This window comes from Rhinopithecus bieti, unplaced genomic scaffold (genome assembly GCF_001698545.2).
Source record: "Rhinopithecus bieti isolate Rb0 unplaced genomic scaffold, ASM169854v2 scaffold_7673, whole genome shotgun sequence".
NCBI classification, from domain to species: Eukaryota; Metazoa; Chordata; class Mammalia; order Primates; family Cercopithecidae; genus Rhinopithecus; species Rhinopithecus bieti.
The window spans coordinates 3,307,913-3,320,833 of NW_016806375.1; the positions used below are offsets into that span (position 1 = coordinate 3,307,913).

At 37.1% G+C, this 12,921-nt stretch overlaps 1 long non-coding RNA gene across 1 annotated transcript in view; it reads left to right on the forward strand.

Moving 5' to 3' along the window:
- The window catches only part of LOC108532089 (uncharacterized), a 65,215-nt gene extending 57,800 nt beyond the window's left edge, over positions 1-7,415 (forward strand). Inside the window, exon 3 of the long non-coding RNA XR_001886351.1 lies at positions 6,240-7,415. This is a non-coding gene — a long non-coding RNA (uncharacterized LOC108532089). The remainder of the gene's footprint in view (positions 1-6,239) is intronic.
- Positions 7,416-12,921: the final 5,506 nt, after the last annotated feature.

Below are 12,921 nucleotides of genomic sequence, written 5' to 3' on the forward strand. Positions count from 1 at the left end.
AAAAAAAAAAAAAAAAAAAAAAGCAGCAGCTTTGAATTACATAGCTGAAGGTAGTACTACATAAAGAAAAGGGCAATTAGATTGATTTGCAAACTACCGTATAGTAAGAACTAACTATGTATAGACACTGTTCTAACATTTTTACATTCTCTCATTTAGTCCTGACAACTCTATGAAGTAGGTATTATTTTCATATTACATATGAGGAAATGAGACACTAAGAAATTAAATCTTATGTTGAGAAAAATGGACTTTGAACGCAGATGGTCTGGCTCTAAATATTATGCTAAAATGAGATTTTATTCTTATACCAGCCACAGACTAGTAGTGACTTTCTGTGGTCCTCTAAGGAGAAGTACTTTGGGCTATGTTTGGGCTTCATAAGAAGGAGTGCTATACTCAATGGCTGAAGTCTGCCACAGGTAAGAAGGTGAATTAAGACATGCATAGAGAGTATTTGCAACACTGATCTGGGTTCCAGAGGTTGAGCACTCACTATATGTGCAAGTTTGCCCAAATACTACAGGTGAGAAGTGAAGGAAGCAAAGACAATTTTGCTACCTTGGCAACATCGTAATGGATTTTGGAGTCATGTGAGGACATCTTACCACAACCCTGAGTGGCTCAACGTTGTAAGGTTTTAGATCACTATCCTCTAGTTTAGACTTTCACAACTGAAATGTTTGTTTTCCTAACTTCACTCTGCCTGAATTAGTCAGAGTTCTCCAGAGGGACAGAATCAATAAGATTTATGTATGTACATAAAGACATTTATTAGGGAGAATTGGCTCCCGTGATTACAACGGAAAGTCTCCCAGTAGGCCCTCTGCAAGCTGAGGAAAGAGAGAGGCTGGTAGTGTGGTTCAGTTCAAGACAACAACCTCTCAAAATCAGGAAAGCTGACAGTGCAGCCCTCAGTCTAAGGATGAAAGCCTGAGAGCTCCCAGGGGACCACTGGTCCAAGTTCTGGAGTTCTAAGGCCAAAGAACCTGGAGCCTAATGTCCAAGGGCAGTAGGAGAGGAAGCAAGGGGTCCAGCGAGGTGTGAACTCCAAATATAGGTCTCAATCAATTTAGGAAGTTTCTTTTGCTAAAGTTAAGGACTGTGCACCCCTGACACAGCCTCAGAAGGTCCTGATGACATATGCCCAAGGTGGTCGTGCACGGCTTGGTTTTATACATTTTAGGGAGACAGGAGACCTCAATCAATATGTGCAAGATCTACATTGGTTCAGTCCGGAAAGGTGGGGCAACTCGAAGCAGGGAGGGGCCTTCCAGGTCATAGGGTAGATAGAAGACAAACTGTTCCATTCTTTTGAGTCTCTGATTCATCTTTCCAAAGGAGGCAATCAGATAGATATGCATTTATCTCAGTGAGCAGAGGGATGACTTTGAGTTCTGTCTGTCCTTTGTCCACAAGGAAATTCCTTGTCAGCAAGGTAGGTAGCTTATCTTAGTAGCTATCTTTTTAAGGAATAGAATGAGAGGCAGATTTGCCCTAAGCAGTTCCCAGCTTGACTTTTCCCTTTGACTTTGTGATTTTGGGGTTCCAAGATTTACTTTCCTTTCACAAAGGAAGAGAAAGAGAGAGAGAGAGCTGGAAGACTCAGCAAGCTGCTTATGCCCCCTTTTCCCCCTGCTTTGTTCTGGCTGTGCTGCCAGATGATTGGATGGTGCCCACCCACACTGAGGAGGGTCTTCCTCTCCTAATCCACTGACTCAAATGTCAATCTCCTCTGGCACTCATAAACAGTATGAGACACACTCATAAACAGCACTTCACTAGCCATCTAGGCATCCCTCAATCCAGCCAAGTTGACACTTAATATTAACCATCACAAAATCCACTGTTTGTCAACTTGACACCCATATATATTTTAAAATTATAATCTCTAAAGATGATAATAAAGTCCTAATTCTGCCTAACATAATTCTTCATGCAAGCAAAAATGCACAAATCCTTAACTTAAATATTATTACATAAAATTAACACTTAAGTGCCAACATGAATTCAATAAATTTTACATTACATTTCAAGGGAATAGAGAAAATAAAGATGTTTGCTTAATACAGGTATATATATATGCACAAACATATTTTTACCAAAATGAGCAAATATAGTCTTCATTTCTGTAACTGGTCACATGGTCATAGTTGGTATTAATAATTACCTTTTTCTGCTCGCAATCCCAGTACTTTGGGAGGCTGAGGCTGGCAGATCACCTGAGGTCAGCTGTTCGAGACCAGCATGGCCAACATAGTGAAACACTGTCTCTACTAAAAATACAAAAATTGGCCAGGCATGGTGGCACGCACCTGTAATCCCAGCTACTTGGGAGGCTGAGGCAGGAGAATCACTTGAACTCATGATGCAGAGGTTGCAGTGAGCCAAGATTGCACCACTGCACTCCAGCCTGGGTATCAAAGTGAGACTCTGTCTCAAAAAAAAAAAAAAAAAAAAATTCCTTTTTCTATTATTTATTTTGTATTTTCTTTGTCTTTAACAAGTACTTAGCTGGTTGTGCTTTTTATTTGCTAGAGTGACCCAAACTTATTTTTTTGTTTGTTTCATTTTGTTTTGTTTTTTGAGATGGAGTCTCATTCTGTCACCCCGGATGGAGTGCAGTGGCATGAACTTGGCTCACTACAAACTCCGCCTCCTGGGCTCAAGCAATTCTCCTGTCTCAGTTTCCCAAGTAGCTGGGCTTACAGGTGTATGCCACCACACCCAGCTAATTTTTGTTGTATTTTTATTAGAGACTGGTTTTGCCATATTGGCCAGGCTGATCTTGAACTCTGCACCTCAGGCGATCTGCCTCCCAAAGTGCTGGGATTACAGATGTGAGCCAACACACCAGGCCCCAAATTTTCATTCTTAAAGGGTCTGGGTCATCCCTAGTCCTGCCTGGATTGGGCTGTTGTCATTTCCTATGGGCCGTAATTATAGAGCAGGGTAATACTATTAATAACAGACACCATAAGGGATTTTTTTTCTATTCCAGACATACTCTCTCTTACCTCCACTGTGGAGTAGTAGTCTGATTTTGATAGTCTGGGTCAGTCACCATAGCCAACACTGTAACCCTTCTTAACCTTTTGACTTAGAGGCATGAGGAGTTAAAAGTGACCAGGTGGCAGTCTTAAATTTCATTTCAGTGGAATCATTGTATCTTGGTGGCAGCATTCCTCCCTCAGGAACTAAGAGCTCTAGGCCAGCAGAACATAATCTCATGGGAACAGGAAGCAAACATTCTGCTGTTAGGTCACTAGGGGTAGTGGTGAGTGGGGCCACTTCTACCTCCTATTAACCATCACACGGCCTCACATCTGTTACTAAACATGATAGAATTCAATCTATAATAAAGCTCCTTTATGTCCTTATAATACAGTGGGGAATTTAATGAATGTTGAAAAGTTGTAATAGTAAAGAAAGTGATTTTCCAAACTCAGAATTCAATGGAGAAGAAAATAAAAGGACAGTTGAAATTCCATCACTTGAACAAAGCTCAATATGTTTAGCTGCTCTATCAGACACGAATAAAATCATGTGCTCACCTTCCAAAAAGAATATGATGCTTAATACTGATCAATGGATATGAGTAAGAAGAACGCTCTATATCAATTTTTTTGTTTTTTTTTTTGAGATGGAATCACACTCTGCTGCTCAGAGTGAGTGCAATGGTGGGATCTCGGCTCACTGCAACCTCCACCTCCCAGGTTCAAGCGATTCTCCTGCCTCAGCCTCCTGAGTGGCTGGGATTACAGGTGTACGCCACCATATCCAGCTAATTTTTGTATTTTTAGTAGAGACGGAGTTTTACCATGGTGGTCAGGCTGGTCTCAAACTCCTGACCTCAGGTGATCCGCCTGCCTTGGCCTCCCAAAATATCAATTTATTTTTTACAACTTCTAGCAACCCCGTTAGAGAACTTACGTAAGGTCACCGAGCCATTCTGAGAAGATGCAGAACTATTACCCCAAGTTGCTAATACCCAGCTTATTTTTTCTCTGCCCTCAGATTTGCCATTTAGGGGATGGGAAGAACCAAGTGTTTGTCAGTCTCTCTCATGACCAAGGGTCTGTGGGCAGGTGACTGGCAGGGAAAAGGGCTATGGGCTGTGTCCATGGAAGGACTTGGCCCTCAGCCTGGCTTCATTTGAATCACACACTCAAGAGACAGAATTAACCAGCTGTGGAGATTGAGTTCACTGAAAAGGAAAAATGAGGCTGCCAAAGAGGGGGTGGGGACACTAATGCAATCTAAGACTGTGTTAAATAGAACAACAGGCATTTGTTGTTGTTGTTTTTTCTCCCTGCTCTGCTTCATGAAGGGTTTAAGGATGTAATACAAATTTTGTCCAGAAACAAGTAGATAGAAATCTCTCTCTACACTTGTGGCTGTCAGATCACACACTGAAAGAGAGTCCTACATTCCATAAAAGAGCTTCAGGAGGTCTTTGGGAAATTAGAACTTGAAGGGTGACCAGGATGATGATGGGGCAAAAAGCAATAGCATGTGGTGGATGACTGAAGAATCTGAGAATATTTCTTCTAACAAAAGGAAATTAAAGACAGTTATGTTTTACCTAACACTTAAAATTGTCACATTGAAGAAGAAGACTTTTTTTATGTGGGTTTGGAGAACAGAATACAACTGATAGTTGAAAGTTCTAAAACCTGTCCAAAAATGAAAAACAATTCTTGTGAAGTAATGGGTACCTACTATCAGAACTATTCAAAAAGAAGCACATGTATAAATTTATCTGCAGCATGCCTAATGTCTGGTGGTCATAAGGAACTTTTAAAAATCATGCATTTAACCAACTCAGTCATGTATTTTCTAAGTTATCTTTTCTTCTTTATTGGGCACTATTGTGGAAGATTTCATAGGCTTATTTGCTGAGTCTTAATAAGTAACTTGGGCTACTTTTGTATAAAATGCCAAATAATTTTTTTATCAAAATTAAGGAGGGAAGTATGTGACATGTCTGGGTGGATCAAGGTGGTTGGGGAGAGATATCATCTATTCAATTGTCATGGGATTTACTTTTTAAACTTTTCCCTACAGAGGAACAAAACATTTCAAATACCATACAGACTTCTGGGCTATGGATTATACTATCAGCCATTTGGAAGATTTGACAATAGCAAATCATTTATCACTGATACAGCACATTAGTCCAGCTCCTTTGAACTGAAAGGGGTTTCAGGACAAATACCAGTTTCCCCTTCTTTTCTCTGTTTATGAATTCTACTAAGTTATTATTCTCATAAGAGCTCACCTGATCCAGCTATTTGTAATGCAGTTAGTGACCTCACTACCCTGACTCCAGTTGAATACCTTATTATATATGGAAAGAAAAGAGTGAAGCTGTTCTTTCATCTGTTCTGTAATTCCCAGACTTAAAAAAATAGCTATCTGCATTTTCAGAAGGTTTTATATCAGATTCCCTTTACTTTGCTGATACAGCAGTAGATACAATAGCTGTGTAGGGCAATTTTGTAGCCAACTCGCTGCAACTGAACAAGGCAGGATGAGAGATTGTATTCAAAATTTAGTTTCACAGTTCTATATGTCTTTCCAGATGAGTAAGATCAGAACTTTCATTCACAGATGACAATAAGTCACAATGGTAAAAAAAAAAAAAGGAGGGGTAGGGGTAACCCTTTCCTTATAGGTGCTGCTGAATTGAATGTATTTAGAACCCAAAATCACAAACATGAAAATTTGATGCCTTCAAAATAAAGTGAATAGGTAAAAGGGATGGATATGAAGCAACAGAAAGCATAGTGTTGATGTTTAGTTGGAACCTCTGTGCTCTGCTTAAGCACTTTGTAATTCAACAACAATGTTAATACCACAATAATTTAAAAATGTAGCTTAACCAAACACTTCAGTTGAATATTTTAGCTTGTAGATTTGCCATTTAAGCGGGAAAGATCGTTAAACATCACTTGGTCCAGTGGTTTTTAACTCTGACTCCAGATTCAGATGCCTGGACAGCTTTTTAAAAATACTAATACCTGCTCCTCACACCAGATCAATTAGATGAATATCTCTGCCATGACAACCAAACAACAGTGTACTTTAAAAACGTCACCAGCTGATTCTAATGTACAGCTAGGCATAAGAAGCACTATGAGGAAACAAAAGCTTAAAGGAATAAAAGGGTTTAAGATTGCAGTAGCATGTGGTAGCTAGCATAACCAACTCTTAACTTTCAGTGATTAACTTCATAGGTTCAAATTCCGAGATGTCCAGAAGCAAATGCAAAGAGGAAGTAAGGAAGTGGATACGTGCAAAAGTCATCAAGATTCTCATTTGATTACAGCAAATATTTGGCGGGTTGGAAGTTAACGATATGCTACACCGTCTATACCTGTAACGTGCCCAAAATAACTGAATACTTTTAAATCCAGTAATAATCCATTAGAGAGATGAAGGTGTCAATGTGCAGGCAAGTAAACCACATTGCCAAGTATACAAGCTAATAAATTTCCCAGGATGGATTTAGGGTTTTCTATTTCAAGCAAAATTTACAAAAAGTTAAATGCACAAATCTTCAGTGTACAATTACACAAGTTTAGCAACTATATACATCCATGTAAACAACACTATCATGATGAAGAACGTTTTTATCACCCAGGAAATTACTTTATGTCCCCTTCCAGTCAATCCACTCACCACAGGAACAACTATGGTTCTGATTTTTATCACTGTGTACTAGAACTTCACATCTTAGGAAATCATATAGTGCTTTCTCATTGTTTCTTGCTAGTTTGGACAGTATCATTTTTTTGAAATCCATTCCTGTTGTTGCATGTTATCAGTAATTTGCTCCTTAATGTAGCTGAGGAGGATTCCATTATATGCAGATACCACAACATATGTACCCATTGTACTCTTGACATTGGCTATTGTTAGTAAAGCTTTTGGCTCTTTACTAGTAAAGTTGCTATAAACATGCTCAAGTCTTGTTGTAGAAACATTTTCATTTCTCATAGGTAAACACTTAGGGATGGAATTTCTGAGTCACAACAGAGGTATATGCTTAACCTTATGAAAATTATCAAGCTGTTTTCCAAACTGGATGTTCCATTACCTGCTTCTCTGAGTAAGATCTGAGAGTTCCACTTATGGCATATCCTCACCAACATTTGTTGTTGCCACAAAGAAGTGGTGCAATATTTTATTTTCATTTACACATTTACATTTCTCTGATGACTAATGATATCAAGCACGTTTTCATGTGCAATTCACCGTTTTTCTTAACGTCCAACACTTTCGTTCAGTTGTAAAAAAAAAATAAATAAATAAAGTATCTTTTTATTAATGGTTTGCTCTTATTCTGGGTCAAGTTCATCATCGAATATATATTGCTAATATTTTTTCCCACATTGCAGCTAAACTTTTCATTTTCTTTAGATGAGCAGAGAATTTTTTCTTTTTTTATTTTGGTGAAATCCAGTTTACTGCTTTTTTGCAGCTAGTGTTTTTTCTTTCATCTCTATAAAATCTTGCCTATCTTAAGATCATAATATAATCTTCTGTGTTTTTTTTCTTCACAAGACCTTTACAGCTTTAGCTTTTATAATTGGATCTAGAATTTATCTACGTAAATTTTGTGAATATTGTGAATTGTGGCTAAGATTCATTATTTCCATGATTATCCAGTTATTACAGCACTGTTTGTTCAAAAAGACTTTCCATTGAAGTGTCTTTGAGCTTTTATTGAAATTAACTGACTATATGTGTATTGATTTATTTCTGAGCTCTACTTTGTGCCAGTGCTCAGCTTGTATATCCTTATGCTAACACAATACTGTCTTGATTACTGTGGTTTGCTGCAGGTCTTGATATCAAGTAATATAATTCATCTGAATTTGTTCTTTTTCACAATAGCTTTGGAAGTTCTTTATCTCTTGTATTTTCATATAAATTTTAGAATAAAGTTGTGTATTTCCACAAAAAAAATGCAGTTTTCATTTAGTTTGTAATTAGGTCTAATCAAACCATATTAAATCTTCCAGTTCAGTAACATGTTTCTATCTTCGTAAACTTAGGTCATCTTTAAATCTCTGAGGAATATGTTAGAATGTTTAGTAGAGTTTCTATATCTTTTTGGGTAGTGCAGAGGGGGGCATAAAGAGAGAATGATTAATAGGTACAAAAATACAGTTAGAAGGAATAAGATCTAGCATTCAGTAGTACGATAGCCCAACTACAGTTAACAATAATTTATGATATATTTCGAAATAACTAAAAGGATGGAATTGAAATGTTCCCAACACAAAGAAATGATAAATGTTTGAGGTGATGGCTACCCTAATTTGATCATTACACATTGTATGCTTGTATGAAAATATCACATGTACCCCATAAATGTGTATAACTATTATGTATCCATAATTAAAATTTGTTAAATATATATGGTCTGTTTATGCTATTGTAAATGGTATATATACATTTCATTTTCCATGTTTGCAGCTAGATAGAAATACAACTTTTTATTTTTTATTGATGGTATATCAATCATTACCATGGGTTACCTGTAATATGTCAGAAACTCTATTAAAGATTCTGCATTTCAATACTTTATGGCAATCCAAGAGAAAAGGAAACTGAGGCAGAAATAAATGAATTATACATTCAAGAACATAAAGCTAACAATGTTTAAACTGCTCTGTTTACGTCATAATATGGAGCACCTTGAGTATCACATCCTTGAGAGCATAAGCCCACCAGTCAGTGAGTTTCCCTGGTAGATCCTTCAGCAGGGAAATAAATATAAGCATGTTTTAAGAAACATATACAGATGGAGGTGGAAAAAATGAAATGGATGGGGTGATGAGATTCAGACCACATGTTGTCAAATATCTCACGTACTGCCCCCTCCAATTCAACCCCATTTCTTTAAGTTTGCTAAGAGTGAAGTTTCATGCTGCCACTTTGCAAAATAGTCTTGCAGTTGTTCAGTGATAAAACATAGAATTATTTATTGTATGACCTAGCAGTTTCACTCCTAAGTACAGAGTCAAGAGAAATGAAAATATATGTCCACAAAAAAACCTGCATGTGAATATTTATTGGAGCATTACTTATAATAGCCAAAAGGTGAAAACAACCCAACTGTTCATGAACTGATAAATGGATAAGAAAAATGTGATGCTCTATTTAAAGGAAACTATTTGTCTGTGAAAGGAATGAAATATGATCCATGCAACATGAATGAACCTTGAATACATTATGCTAAGTGTAAAGAAGCCAGTCACAAGAAGACCACATATCACTTAATTCCATTTATATAAAATGTACAGAATAAAGAAATATCTGTAGACAGAAAGTAGGCAGTAACTGCTCAGGGCTGGGGCAAGGGGAGACAGGAGAGTGATAGCTAAATGGCATAGGACTTTTCAGGTGATGAAAGTGTCCTAAAATTGACTCTGCTGATGGTTACTCATGTTGATGAATACAATGAAAATGATTAAATTCACATATTTTACATATGTGAATCATATAGTAGTATGTGAATTTTAACTATTAAAATAAAAGAATAAAGCTCCTTTTTTTTTTTACAGCACAAGGTTTGACACCTAATAGGTGCCCAATAAATATTTATTGGAAAGATTAAAGAACAAATTCACCATAATAGGCTCCTATTATGTCCACATACTGAGCTGCAGTGAGGAAGGAGAAAATGTTTTTGTAAGAGGAATAAAGTAACTCCCTTTATTTATTCTACCATGTGTTAAATCACCTGAAACACCACTTACTGTTCTAGGCTTTATTTAACTAAATCTTTTACATCTTTTGAGACTCTTTCCGGAATACTGTTGTCATCTATTATGACTGGTATTTTCAGCACTGCCTTAAAGCATGATCTTTGGTGGGTCACTTTACTTTTCCTGGCTTGTTTCTATCAGAATTCTTGAAAGCTACCTTGAGAAGCTGACTAATGAGAACAGCAAGTGAAGCAGAAAAGGCTCTGGGTGGAAACTACAACAGAGCTACAAGATCACGAAATACAACAGGCAACTTTGTATCATTCAGCATTTTTGCCACCCTAGTTTTCAACTAGAAAAAAAGAAAATCTTTGCCTTTTTCAGAAAATATCAATATCACTGTTGCTATGTTTCCTCCTTCTCCTTCTCCTTTAAGTTCTTTCAGCCCTACAAAGTTAGAATAGAAAAGGACCTTAGAGATTCTTTAGTTCAGTGTTTTTCACACTTTTATTATGAACCACCTGAAGATTTTAAAATGTAGAATCAGATGTAGTAGTTCTGGAGAGAAATTCAAAATTTCGACAGGCTTCCACGTGATGTGGATACTGCTGTTTCATGGACTATACTTTTAGTAGGAGACTTGTTCAAGGTCACAAAGCTTCCCAATAGGAAGACCCAAGATCGAACAAAGTCTCTAAAATCTTAACTGAGGGTTCTTTCCACTACACAGCATGTATCAGAAACCTGAAACACATTTCCCCTTCATCCCCTAATCATTAAGTCTTGAGGTGTCCTGAGATTCTCATACTTAAGCAAAAATCCTCATATGAGTTTTTTATCTGCCCTACCAAACTCTTAAAAACATTAAACATGAGAGAACAAAGCCCCTCTTGGTCATCAAGGGACAATATTTTCCTCCTAAATGGCCACTCTGCCATCCCAGGATACAGTCAGCTTCTGCTCTACTTTCTGCCATCAGTGTGTGGTTGGAGATACATACAGATGGATTTTAGCTTAGTCAAACCACATGCGTAGCAGATTTGAAGAAAAGACTCAGAAAACTTTCAAGAGAAAAACTCCAAGAGTAGTCTGTGATTTATAACCCTATCAATATGGATAAATAAGAAAGGGTTTTAGATATTAGAGGGTCGATAAAATATAATAAGCATATGTTGGTATGTGCATAGAGCATTTTTGACAGACTACACAATAAAGTTAATAATGATTAAATTTAATTGCTAATAGTTAAGTGTGCATACTTGTGATTAGGAAAAAACTGAGGGCCTTTTTATTTTCACATTGTATAATACCTTTTGGTCTTTTTATTTCTGCCATATGCACATACCACTTTAATGTTTAAAAATCAGAAATGTTTGAATGATGTTAATAAAAGGCAGTGTGGCAGACTGTAATCTCCAAAGATGGCCACAGCATATTTTCAATTCCATATGCCCCTCCAGAACCCTGCAACTCCCTATCAGGAGTTGTCACCTATTTCCTCTCCCCTCAAACCTGGAAAGGCTTGTGACTTTTCCAGCCAATAGAGTAGAATGAAGTAATGCTGTATGACTTCCAGGACTGGGTCTCAAAAAGCATACCGCTTCCACCTGTCTCCTTCTTTTTGAGTTGCTCACTCCAAGAAGACAACTCTTATGCTATGAAAAGGCCCACATTCACCCACACAAAAGGATCACACAGAGAAGCTCATGGCCAGTGTAATTGAAGTTCCAGTCAACAACCTTTATCTACCACCATTTATGTGAGTCAACAAGCCTTCAGATGGTTCCAGCCCTCAGAATGAATCTTCTAGTTGGGGCCCCACATGTCATGGAGAGGAGACAAGTTATCATCTTTATGTCCTTGTCTAAATCCCTGACTCAGAGAATCCATGAACATAATACATGGGTTTTATATATCCTAAATTTCAAAGTAGCTTGTTATGTAGCATTAAATAAATGAAACATATTTTATGCCTGGAAACAAGGCGCTGTCATAACAAAACTACCTAAAAACCACAGGGGAGTGACTTTAGGATTTGGAGATTAATAGAGACTGGAAAGACACTGAGGAGTGTGTTGGTGAAAACGTAAAGGGTCTTAAGAAGTCTGACAATGAAAGTTTGATGGCCTTCAAGAAGAGTCTAAAGAGTGGAATTAAATAAATAAAAGTGTTTCTGGAAACCAAAAGAATACACTTGTGATATACTGGTAGAAAGTTTAGAAACACTATTACCTGTGATAACATGGAAGCTAGAAAATGTATTCACTGGTCTAGATAATCCATGGAGGCTTCCAGGTAGAGTATTTATTGAAAGTGCCACCTGTACTATAGGCTGCTAGAGCATTCTATGTTAAATATAATAGAGAAATGCTAATGAAAAGACTACTGAATGTAAAGGAGCCAGGACTTTCTGGGTTTAAAAATAACAATGTTTTTCATTCCTAGGCTTTCCAGATGGTAAATTATGCTAACATTAATAAACAGATTTGCTGTCGAGATCAGATCTTGGGTTCTGTCGGGCAACTATGATCTACAGATAAAATCAAGGCTATGACTTTCAAACCCTTTGTTGAGATCTCAAAAAGACTTAAGGTGGTGTCTCAAACATACAAAACCCCATTCAAAGATCTTAAGGATATGTCTCAAAGATCCTCTTTATTTAAATGTGGAATTTCTAAAAATCTTAAGGGCATTGTTCCCTTGAAGAGTTACAATAAGTCTAACGTAGGTAAGGACGTATTTCAATAATATTTGTGGTTGGTAGCTTTTGTCTAGTGGAGTTAACCTCTATAACTAAATAGAAAATCTACAACATTTACAAGATAATTATTATATTCCCTCATATATTCTCATATACAAAGGAAAACACTGCCCACTATTTCTTAAGGAAACGGAAGAATGACTCTGAAAACACAGCCAAGAGCCACTGAGAATCATTCTCAAGCAGTAGTCTTGAGAACCAAAGAACCGGCAAGAAAATTTTAAAAAGCCTAGTTGGATTTCAAAATTCCTATGGACTAGTGATTGCTGTGTGCCTCATGTCTTCTAATTTTTTAAATAAGAATGCCTTTAGTAGTGATCCTATGCCAGTTCTACCATGGTATGTTGGGTGGATGTGGGGAAGACAATTGTTTCTATAGTTTATAGGTTAAGAGAAACTATACCCAAGAAGCTATATTGAGATGCTGTATCTATGAAA